The 12,111-nt window shown below is 37.8% G+C and overlaps 1 long non-coding RNA gene across 2 annotated transcripts in view; it reads left to right on the top strand.

Moving 5' to 3' along the window:
* LOC140620233 (uncharacterized) overlaps positions 1 to 12,111 on the top strand; it is a 90,759-nt gene that overhangs the window by 31,452 nt on the left and 47,196 nt on the right. For both annotated transcript variants that reach the window (XR_012020020.1, XR_012020019.1), the window contains one exon: positions 3,791 to 3,941. This is a non-coding gene — a long non-coding RNA (uncharacterized lncRNA). The remainder of the gene's footprint in view (positions 1 to 3,790; positions 3,942 to 12,111) is intronic.

The raw sequence follows: 12,111 nt of genomic DNA on the forward strand, positions 1-12,111 counted from the left end.
CTGTTCTCCTGGCTTTTAGCAGCTTCACTTGTTTTTCCTAAAATTATCCTAATCTGTAAAGTCTTCTGTGTCTTAATGCAGAGAAAAATGTGATGAAAAACTTTGCCTAAGCTACAGACATTCCTGTACTTGGCTCTTCTATCAGCACCGGCCCTAACCTAAACTTAAGCCTAAATTTTGCTCTGGAATAATTAACGGCACCAGCACTAGAGATGTGCTATTTCTATTATAGAAGAAAAACATAAGGGAGAAGGCCTTTTGATCTAGCCCTTTCCTTCCTCATAGGATCACCTAACAAGATGACAACTGCTTATCTTAATGAGGACAACTGCTTATCTATTGTGACCTTGAGGCAAGAAGGGTAAAGACATAATGCCAACTCTCCAGAGACGCCAGATGGAAGACTGGACAGAACTAGAGCCCTGATGATGTCTTTGAACCACTGAATTAATCCTGGAACAGCTGACCTCCAGATTTCTGTTGACAGAAATGGTTAGGCCATTGATATATCAAGGTTTTCTGTTCCTTTTAATCAAAAGCATCCTTAATTGATATACATAGCTTCCCACTAATTAGAATAACCCTTTACATGGCATATAAGATCTCCCATGACAGGACCCTGAAGACCACATTTCCCATCACTTTCCTTTATGTTCAGGGAACACTATCTTTTTTTCTGTCTCTTCTCAGAAATGCTGCCTCAACATACATAATCCCAGTAAGACCAGTATCAAGTGTGCATTAATTACCTCTGATATCTGGCTCCAACCCAGGGAATCTCTAGCACATGGTAGGTTCTTGATAAATACTTGATGATTGGATAGATGCATAGGGCTACTGGTTGGTTCTTCAAAGAATATGATAGACAATAGTAATTTAAATAGTTTAGCCCCTTGGAGAATCAGACCTCAGGATAACAAGGACTGAATCTGATGCTTAAGTGAAGAAATTTAATTCCTATCCCATAGTGTTTTCCTCCTGAAAATGAGTACTCTTGTCAAATCAGTGAGACCCTATCATGTTGGCGTTATATATCCTGATTTCTTTCAAGCATTTTTATGTGTATACATTATGTCCACTACCAAAGAAGTTTGAATCACTCTGCTTATTTCACTTGTTATTTGATTGTGTGCTAAACCAATCAGTATAATTTATTTCAGTAACATTGTTATGAACTTTCCCTTTATTAATTTATTTCTTGTGAAACAGTATGGCATCTTTCCATTAGCTCTTATTTAAAAAAATAAAGTTGCTGCATTATAATAATGTGAAAACAAATCTTACATCAGAATTTTTAAACTGTGGTATATGGGAAAATTATTCAATTAATACTAGAAAAAAGAACAACGTATAATGGAAATAATGGCATTTACCAGTTAGATTTTGTTAGGTATATCAGTTGGAAATTGAATTTAGCTGCAGGTAAAGGAGACCCCAGTATAATAGCATAATGAGATTGGGGTTTTGTTTTTCTCACATAGCAGAAAATCATTTGCCTGTTGATGTTGTGTCAGGGGCTCATGGATGTTAGGGACCAGATCTAGGATTCCCTTGGGCTTTTTCTTTCGGTGATTTTGTGGTCAAAATGTGGATGTTGAAGCTCTGGTCTTCACTTTCACATTCTAGTCAGGAATAAGGGTAAAGAAATCATATTTATTGTGAAATTCTCAGGGGATCTCCACTTACATCTTATTGGCCAGAACTGGATCTCATGATTACACCTGCCCGCAAGGAAGATTAAAAATATGTGTTTCTGGATGTCTGCAGGAAATCACAGTTACATTAATTATAAAGAAAGGAAGAATGGTATCTTGGTGGATAATTTTGCCAAAGTAGTTATTTCAAATGGTTATGTGTGCCTGACGGCCACATTACTAGTATCACCCTGAAACTTTGTCATACTATATAGATGTACACTACAGGTCTCCTTCCTTCCACGGAAACACTGTACCATGGAGAGAGAATGAAAATGTTTTCCCTTTTGTTTACGATCAAAGAATGTCCTCTTGATGAAATGAAGTTTGCTATTAATTTCTTGTGGAAGGAAAACCATCCAAAGCTAAGAACTAACAGTTACACAGTTAATTATTCTTTGGCATGTGGATATTAAGGTGGCTCACCACTGTTTGTTGAAAATACAGTTCTTTCCCGATTACATTATCTTGGCATCTTGGCATCCTTGTAGAAGATCAAGTGTCCTTAGATGTATGAGTTTATATCTAAACTCTTCATTGAATTCCATCAGCCCATATTTTTATCCTTATGCTAGTATTGCACAGTTAATGATTATGTTTGCTTTTTGGTAAAATCTGAAATCAGAAAGTAAGAGTCTTCCAACTTTCTTCTTTTGCAGGGCTGTTTGGTTATTTTGAATCTCTTAAGTTTCCATAAGAATTTAAGGACCAGTTCATCAATTTCCGCAGAAAAGGCAACTGGAATTTGGATAGGAATTGTGTTAAATGTATATATAAATTTGGGGAGTATTGCCTTCTTAACGATTGCTTTCTTCCAATCTCTGAATGTATTTCCATTTATTTACATCTTAAATAGTTTCAATGATGTTTTGTGTTTTTTTCAGTGTGCAAGTTTTATATTTCTTTTTACACACATATTCATAAGAATTTTTTGGTGCTATTATAAATAAAATTATATTCTTAATTCCATATTATGTTGCTTATTATTCATGTAAAAATAGAACTATATTTTCTATATTGGGGCTGTATCTCACAAACTTGCTGAACTTGTTTATTAATTCTACTAGTAATTTTTTCGAGTGTGGTATTTTTTGTATTAGATTACTCAGAATTTTCCACATTACACAATCATGCCATTTGCAAGTGCCATTTTCAATCTGGATGTCTTCTAGTTCTTCTTTCCTAATTGCCCTGGCTAGAACCTTTAGTACAGTGCTGAACAGAAGTGACGAAAGTAGAGATCTCTGTCTTGTTCCTAATCTTACAGGAAGTATTTTCAGTCTTTCTCCATTAAGTTTAGTATCAGGTGTGGATTTTTTGTAGATGTCCCTTATCAATTTGAAGAATTCACATCTATTCTTAGTTTGTTGAATTTTTTTCCTATCATGTGTATTGGATTCTGTTTAATTTTTTTCTACATCTATTGTAATGATCTAATCATTGAGGTTTTGTCCTTTTTTTCTAGTAACATGGTGTATAGATTGATTTTCAGATGTTGAATAAACCTTGCATTCTTAAAACAAATCCTACTTGGTCATGGTGTATAAATCCTTTTTGTATATTGCTAGATTCAATTTGGTAGTATATTGTTGAAGATCTCTGTAAATGTATTCATAAAGAATAGTAGAGTCCAGTTTTCTTTTCTTGTGATAACTTTGTCAATATTACCAGGGTAATACTGGTCTCATAAAATAAGTTGAGAAGTGCTTTCTCTTTATTTTTTTAAAAGAAGATGTGAGATATATGCTTAATTATTTTGAAGCATATGATGGAATTTACTAGTAAAATACATTTGGTTCTGGATTTTTCATTGTTGGATTTTTTTTATATTATTACTATTCTGCTTATCTGTTATAGGCCTATTCAGATTTCCGATTTCTTCTTAGGCCAGTTTCAGCAGTCATATCTTTTAAGGAGTTTGTCATTTCATGTGGATAATCTAATATGTTAGCAGACATTTGTTCATGATATTCCCTTATACTGTATTTATTTCTATAAGGTCAGTAGTAATGTCTCAATTTTTATCACTCATTTTTCTAGTTGGTTGGGATCTTCTTTCATTTTCCCTTGTGCAATTTTTTTTTTTTTTTCCGTAGGCCCCATGCCCATCATGGAGTCCAACATTGGGCTTGATCTTGGGACCCTAAGATCGAGACTGGAGCTGAGATTGAGCATTCAATCTATTGAGTCACCCAGATGCCCCTTTCCTTGATCAATCTAGAAGAAAAATGAGTTAATGATACAAAGGTAAAGTTTAAAATCTTACCCTCAGTGCAGAAAGAGGCAAAAGAAACTCACAAGATGGTTAAGCTTAATGATATGAAAACAGAGGAAATTATATAACATGTATACTTAATTATTTGGTTTCTCAAAAAAAGAGGACATAAAAAAGTACTGATCTTAAGTATAGAAAGCAAACATGTCTGACATAAAGAATAAATGAAATTGCAAATTTAATGTGATTATCTCTACCAGGTAAAATCAATGAAAAAAACACTGAGATATATCAATAAATATGTATTGTATTTGCACCATATGACAAGTACCTACCTTGTATATCAAAAATAAGCCAATCTACATCTCATTTATTATTCACAATAACCTTACAAAGTATAAATTATTTTTGTTATTTTTGACAAAATTCTATTTTCCAATGAGAAAACAGATTATACATAGAATCTAAAAAGGCGACTTATACAAACAGACAGTGGTTTCCATGGGCTGAGGCATGAGGGAAATGGGGAGATATTGTCAAAGAAGACAAAGATTTAGTAAGATTTTACAAGATTTAGTAAGTTCTGGGAATCCGGTCAATAATATGCTGACTATAGTTAAAAAAAAAAAAAATGAAAATGAAAATGAAAATGAAAATGCAGAGAGATTAAAGAACAATTACCATGGTCAGAAAGCTGGAATGAAGCAATGCCAGGACTTTAATCCATAGATGACTTTCTCACTCTTGCTTTGCTATATTTGGTAAATACATTTGTGATTCTTACCCAATATTTAAATATTCATATACATAGCATTTTATATATTTGGTCACTGATAAAAAATAAGATTGTACATATATATATGTATATATATGTTTATATATATGCATGTAAAATGAATAATTCAGCAAGTTGACAGGTTTTACTAGGAATATCTGCATATATTCCTGATTATACATAATTATGAACTTTTATCATAGAAGTATTTTGGGGGACACCTGGGTGGCTCTGCGGTTGAGTGTCTGCCTTTGGCTCAGGGCATGATCCCGGAGTCCTGGGATCAAGTCCCACATCGGGTTCCCTGCATGGAGCCTGCTTCTCCTTCTTCCTGTGTCTCTGTCTCTCTCATGAATGAATAAATAAAATCTTAAAAAAAAAAAAAAGTATTTTGGTATCAGTGAAAAGTAAATGTTTTCTCTTCTTTTTCTAACTTAGGGAAGATGAAGATGTTCAATTGAAGATCTTTTTTTCTGCTATTTTTTTTTCTGCTATTTTTCAAGGTGAAAAATAGGAACACTATGTCCAGTAAGGATATGCCCCGCTTTCCACCTTTTGGTTTATGCAGTTTACCTGATAATTGAGCACAGACATATGAAAGTTTGGACATCAACTATAGCTTGGGGTGAAGGAGACAAATATTTCATGTGAGGAAACCACAGACTCAGCAGCAGATGCCTTTTTCATCCTTGGCCAACCCCTTCCCCCCCTTCCGAAACATGTGTTTGCATTTTAATGAGAGTAGATACATAACTTCCCAGGAAAAGACTACAGTAAAGTAGGGTCAAATAAGCAAAATGCTGTATGAGTTGCTGGGGAAATGTCTAGTGACAGGAATAGATAGTGCTTGTTGATACGTGATTGTTGTTTAAGAGGTGTTGTAGTCATGCTGTGAGCCTTTAGCAGAGGTTGAAGAAAGCAGCATGATGTTGGAGCATCACTTTTAAGTGTTCTTTCCTTCAAATGGCATCCCCCATCCTCTTTAATTCTGGATTTGCATTTTACTGTGGTGTTGAATGGTTTCATTTGTAAACGTCAAATCTGGGGCCAGAGTGTATGGGTGTGACTAGCAGGGCCATCCTTAGCAGCCGTGTGACTTACCTCTCTGTGCTTCAGTTGTCTCTCTTAGCAAGGGCTGCCGTGGTGCTGAAATAAGTTCAACCATGTGAAGAAGTCAGAGTAGCGCCTGGTACAGAGTGGGGTCACAGTCATGTTAATGTTATTGCTACGATTATCCCAAAGCTAAATTTCTTCAACGCTACTTGCCAACTAATCTCCAACAAGGTATTAGCTGTTTCAGTTAAGGTGTTTATACTTAAGGGTATTAAAACTTAATTAGGTGACTCCTGAAGGTTAGAAAACCTTCAAAGTCTACTGGACAGGACATCTAATTGTGGAATTTCAGACACTTTGTATCGGGCCCCAGGAGAGGAAGCATGGCTATTGCAGCAGCGTGCAGTGCCTGGCACCCCCCAAACGACTGTGTGTGGGCAAATGTTTTCTCCATCTGTGTGTAATAGAGCTCCAGAACAAGGAATCAAGAGAGAAAACAAAACCTAAACTCCAGGGAGGAAGTGGACGCAGACTGAGGCAACAGCCGGGGGATGGGGAGGTAGGGGGAGTCTCATGACAGTATGGCCATCTTTTGGATACTCAAGCTGCTTACTGTAATGGAGTTGTGACATTCTTCCTTTGCTGATGAAACGGTCTTGATTTGTGGTTTCACATGGCTTCTCTGTGAGCCTACTTGAAAATCTGGGAAGGAGTGACTCCAGTCTGCTAAGTCTGGTTACAGAGCAGACATTCGATGAAATGATCTAAACGAGAGACGTGTGCATGCAGACGATGAACCTCAGTGACCTCTGACTATCCTCCAGTAATTTTATATATGTAAGGAAGCTACACGAACTCTTGTGAATAGCAACCAAGCCAACAGTGAAAACAATGAAAGAATATGATGAGACTTTTATTCATCTCATGGCTATAATAATGAATTTGTGTCTGAGCTGACTGCTGGCAAGTAGTGCAAGTTAAAAAGAAATCAGAAAGAAGTCAGAAGTCAAAAAGAAAGGAAGGAAGGAAGGAAGGAAGGAAGGAAGGAAGGAAGGAAGGAAGGAAAAAGAAAAAGAGAAAACTAAAGAGAAGAAAAGAAAAATGGTGGAAAAACAAACCTCTTGGAATAAAATACTACAATTAAAACATTAGCGGAATGGGGGTGTTACATCGCTCCCCAGCTCTATGTGGAGAGCATTCACTTAACCTGACAAAATGACTAAGGTTGGGAGGATCAGGGAGGGGAAGTCTTGACTGCCGTTCTTTGGCCCTTGGATGGCAAAGGTTATGCTCTCTTCCTTTGAGTTATTTCCTGCCATTTTTCTCCTGATATATGAGCCATTTTGTTCAAGACACTTTCTGTAGGCTCCCTCTAAAAGGATTTCTAGTAACCTCCACTGGCTTGTGGTCTCTCCCTTGCTTCCCCCGGAGGAAACCCCTTCTTGAAATCTGGGAAGAGGCAAGCAGGGGTGCACCCCCCCCCTCCCCCCGGCAGTGGTGAATGCCAGGCTGTTCTTAAAGTGTTTCCGAGAGGCCAGATGGAGGCTGTCGGTTGTCATAAAGACTACCTGTTAAAGAGCGCTCCTAATTAGCTAACTGACTATCTGGAGAAAGCTCTCATGGTCTCTCTGTGCCTGGTCATTATTGAGTAAGCTACTGCTGAATGAAACAAATGCGTTCTTTATAATGATGAGGTCATTTCTACGCTTATTAGTCTTTAAAGCGAGCTGTTTCTTAGAGAACAAAGTTGGATTTGAGAGGGAGAGAGGGAAGATGATGACTTATACGAAGAACAAGAGAAGGAGCTTTTGTGAGTATGTGCCCACATATTTTATTAAAAGTTTCAGTGGCTGCTTCCAAGAGCAAGGTGTCTGTGCCTTTAATCATTTTCATTTTAAAAACAGAGCCTTGTATTTCCACATCTTCAGCTGTCCCAGAGGGCAGCTAGGCCAACTTTAACAACATTAATTTCTCTTTATGACAGGACTAGTGCTGCCCCAGGTCTTCAGAACTGCCTAAAATGTCTGGAAAAGTAGATAATGAAGAGGATATTAGAATTGTAAACAAGAACAATTTTGTAATAAAAACCATATATTTTCTCCATTGGACTTTGGGCTTAATACTGCGGCAGCAAAAGTGTCACGAGTCATAATTTGTTGATGGCTACTGAGCATTAGTTACAGTCAGAGCGTGTGCATAAAGGGCAAGTCCTCCTGGCATCCCATTAAAGGAGATCTCGGATGGGTAATTGCAATTTCGTTGTTCTAATGTGTCTCTTTCATTGGGTTTTTCACTGCCCTACCTGATGAAAAGAACTTGTGTATGAAACTCAGGCTGCTCACGGAAGCTTTTGCCCTTATGCACAGGTATTCGGCACAAGTTTAAAGGATTTATTAATGGAGCGTGTGAAAGGATCACCCTACTAAAAGTCAAGGGAGACCCATGTCCAGCCCTGGATTGCCTTCAAAGGTTTGGGAAGGAGCCTGATTGGAGCATTGAAAAAAAGAAGCACTTCCCTTACTGGTCCATGTGTCTCCAGGAGCACATCCCTGCTTCTATCATCTGTTTGTCCTTGATGACAGGGTTTATGAGTCAGACACGATGGACTAAGGAACTGTAGATTTTCCCCAAGAAACAGTCTGCAAGGAATGTGGGAGCAGAGTGTAAAATGTAGGCATTATTGTCTGTTAACATCATAATCGGCATTATCTTCTGACAGTGCCCGGCAGCTGAGAAAGTTCATACTGTGCTTAACCTTTTGTCTTTGCCTCATCCTTTGTTGTCCTGCTTCACTCAAGAAATCGGAACACATAATCCCCAAAACATAACAATCCACAATAATATGGTTTTTGTTTGCATTTCGTATCTGCTTTTATTGTACTGAGTGGCCTGTGTTCCGTAATCTATTCCCTGAATGTCGTTTTGCAAGAGAAACAGATGCACAAAGCCTCTCAATTTCTATGGGGATCTTTCCCTATTGAAGGTAATAATGAAAATATTTATGTTTTCAATTAGCCAAAACTTATTTGCACATTTGTATGGTTTTCTCTTCAAAATTGGCAAGAGTATAATAGCATATGTCTCAAAAGACAGTCTTTCTAATGAAGTGTGGGGTGAGATGCCAAATACTTTAATTTTGAAGTGAAAAGGGAAGGCACGTTGTGTTTTATGAAATCTTGTAAAATATTACGATTTCAAAAATAAGGCAGAAACGTTTCGTCTGCATCTATTAGTTATCCGATTCCCCTTTCTCGCAGCCAGGATGTGCAGGGAACGGGCTGCATCCTGTGGTGTGATCACGTTAGGTGTGGGCGTCTTTCCGATGAGCTGGGGTGGTGGGATCCTGTTCTGAGCTCACTCGGCCTCGGTCCGGAGTGAACAACAAAAAGGAGATCTCTTCCATCAAGTAGGCACCTGTCCGGAGGTTGGGGGGGAAAGTCCTCATGTGGATTTAGCCTAAGAGAGCACAGATAACCACCACCTTGCCTTCTGTGTCTAATAAGATGTGAAAGGGGGCAGAAATAATGAGTATTACATTGTATTTTTCATGTAAAAGCCTGAGAAACAAAACGTCCTGAACACTGGCAGTGATTCCAGTCATTTTCAAATGAAAAGGGCTATTTGTTTCCAAATTACAGCAGCCACTGGAATGCATACGTTTATGGCTCAGAAATCCTCATTTTGTGAAGTAAAATTACCTTTCAGTAATTTAGTCACTGCAGGCTTTCTCCTGCTGACTGGTCAGAAGCTATCAGATAGCTTGCAGCTGCAGGCTGAAGCCTGACCATTTTTTTTTTTTCCCTAGGACAGGCAGTTAGTTAGTAGAGCCATCAGTACGGCATCTGTCATCCTGCTAGGCCCAAATTGTTTTCTATGATGGATGTCACAGTCTGTATGATCAAAATAGAAGCCCTGCTGCTTTTAATTGCAAAATCGGAGTACTTGCACATTTGTTATTATGCCGAGGTTATTACCTCACACAAAATGAATTAACAGGTGAAAATAATTGATGAGAGGAGTCTAGGGATTTTTAGCCTCTTCAAAGAGACTTTGTAATTATGGCATAATGAATGTTCTGAGACATATCTGTGGGGGGCAGCATGAGACCACCAAAGATCTCTCCAGATTGATGATAAATTCGACTGAATTCTACTGTAATACTGCTTAAATTTACTTAGCAATTAGTTTAATAGGCCTACATGATTCATGATAACATACTGAGAATTTTTAAATAAGTTTGTCCCATCAATCTATAAATTAAGCTACTTACCTGCGCTTTCTTCCCGAGGTGATGGAAAATGTGAACGAGTCAGACTTTCCGAAACAAAGGTGACAGGATAGGGGTTTGGGTTTCAGAAATACCTGACTAAATGCTGCTGGCATCTCAAATCATTTCCCTTCCCCTTTTCCAACAGCTTGGGAAAAGAGCCTCACCAAATTTTGTCCAAATGCAGTTTTAAGAGTTCCCAGCACATAAAGACTCTGCATTTGTCCCGTGAAGTAAATCGTTTAAACATTTTGCAAGCTGAAGTAATTGCTCTTGGCTTTCTGACCACTCTTCCATTCAGACTTGGTTATATTTCAAATTCATTCAAGCCCCTGAGTGCATCCAGAATGATGGAGTCCGGCCATCTTTCCCCTTGCTCGTGACATCCTGAACTACACTGGGGGGCAGGGGGGTAACTCTATCATCATGAACTTCTCTGCAGAGTCGCTTTGGAGCACAGAGGGCATTTTCCCTGCCTTAACCTGGTGCAGTCAGCAGCCTGGGACACTGCTTTTCATCCCTACTGCCTAAGTCGGTATGGGATGGTAGTTGTAGGACAGATAACCTAAAAGGCGCAAGAGTGGAGATTATTAGCAAGTGGCCTAGGGGACCATGCAAAGGAAAGAAGAACAAAAAGATCTATAACTGAGCTCATCGTGAGCATGCTTCTTTTTAACAACTACATACTATTCACAAACTGTGTGCATTCAAGCCCCAAGGTGATTCTTTTAAGCAGCGAAAGCTGACAATTAATAGTGGGTACGATTATGAGAAACACGCATAAAGGAAACCTTGAGATTCAGATAACTTTACTGAAAGTAAAGAGAGAAAAAGAAACGGAGGGCAGGACTGTAGCTTTTGAGGAATTATAAACTCAATAAAGGAGTCGCATGTTTAAAAGCATCTATATTCATTTTTTTAGGTGACAGGAAGCTTTATCACAGATTCAAACTAGATTGATTAATCTATATTTCCAGAAGACATGCATTATTTACCATTGTTCTTGTTCCTTGTGTCACACACACACACACACACGCACACATGCTTTCCTGCCCCAAAAGTAAGAAGCATCTATCTAAAGCAGCTTTCTTTTCTTTTTAAGGTAGTTTTTAATGACGATTTGTTGTTGTTCTTATCCTGAGTTTAAATGGAATACATATTTGAGGTGTGCAATCACTATTAAGGAATGCAGTTGATATTGAGGTGACTTTTATTTTAGGTTTATAGCATTATATGTAATATAAAACGTGATATTATATATTGGGAGAGATATGTAGATATAGATCATTCTTTGCAGATTTACTGCCAGCACTTTGGAGTTAAGAGTATATAATATCAAAAGATCTCAATAACAGGAAGAAAAAAAATACCTGGCAAGCAAACATAATGAATGCAAGGCAAGTAGCGGATTGCCCCACATGTGAAACGGACTGTGGTAACTCATATCAGGCTGCATGTCACTCGCGGAGGCATTTTTCATAAACCTTCACACGCCTGCATTTATCTTCAGAATAAACCCCAAGATGAATTCTCCAAAGACATTAACGATAGATAAATGCTTTTTAAACAAAATAGTCTATTTGAAAAATCTGTTACAAAGGAAGGAGGGTGTTATACAATTGGACTTCAATTCTGTCATAAACGATGGCCCCAATCTGTGGTGGCACTTTATTGTGGTCTTAACTTTAATGGAGAGCAAAACAACGTAAGATTCACAGGTTAATGCGGCACAATCTTGATTCATGGAGATTATGCTGGATTACTGTTATGAGACACAATGGAAAACACTCAAGGGATTAAAAAATGCAGGTAACACTGCGAATTTCTGAAAGGAATTCATGTTAATTATGGCTGGACACAGTTTTTGAAATCTGATTATTAAAGACAATTCAAAAATCTTCATAGCACTCACCAAAGAGCAATAGATGACACAATTTAAATTTCACGGTAAGCTATCCAAACACAAATAGATGTGTTCTCTACAGAAATGAAGAACAGAGGGATTGGGTGTGCTTTATGATAGCTTTGTGACAAATGACACATACATAGAGTGCAGTGTAACTGACTCTAAAGCAAATTCAGCTGCTTTTTTCTTGTCTCTTCTTTT

Source organism: Canis lupus, chromosome 28 (genome assembly GCF_048164855.1).
Source record: "Canis lupus baileyi chromosome 28, mCanLup2.hap1, whole genome shotgun sequence".
NCBI classification, from domain to species: Eukaryota; Metazoa; Chordata; class Mammalia; order Carnivora; family Canidae; genus Canis; species Canis lupus.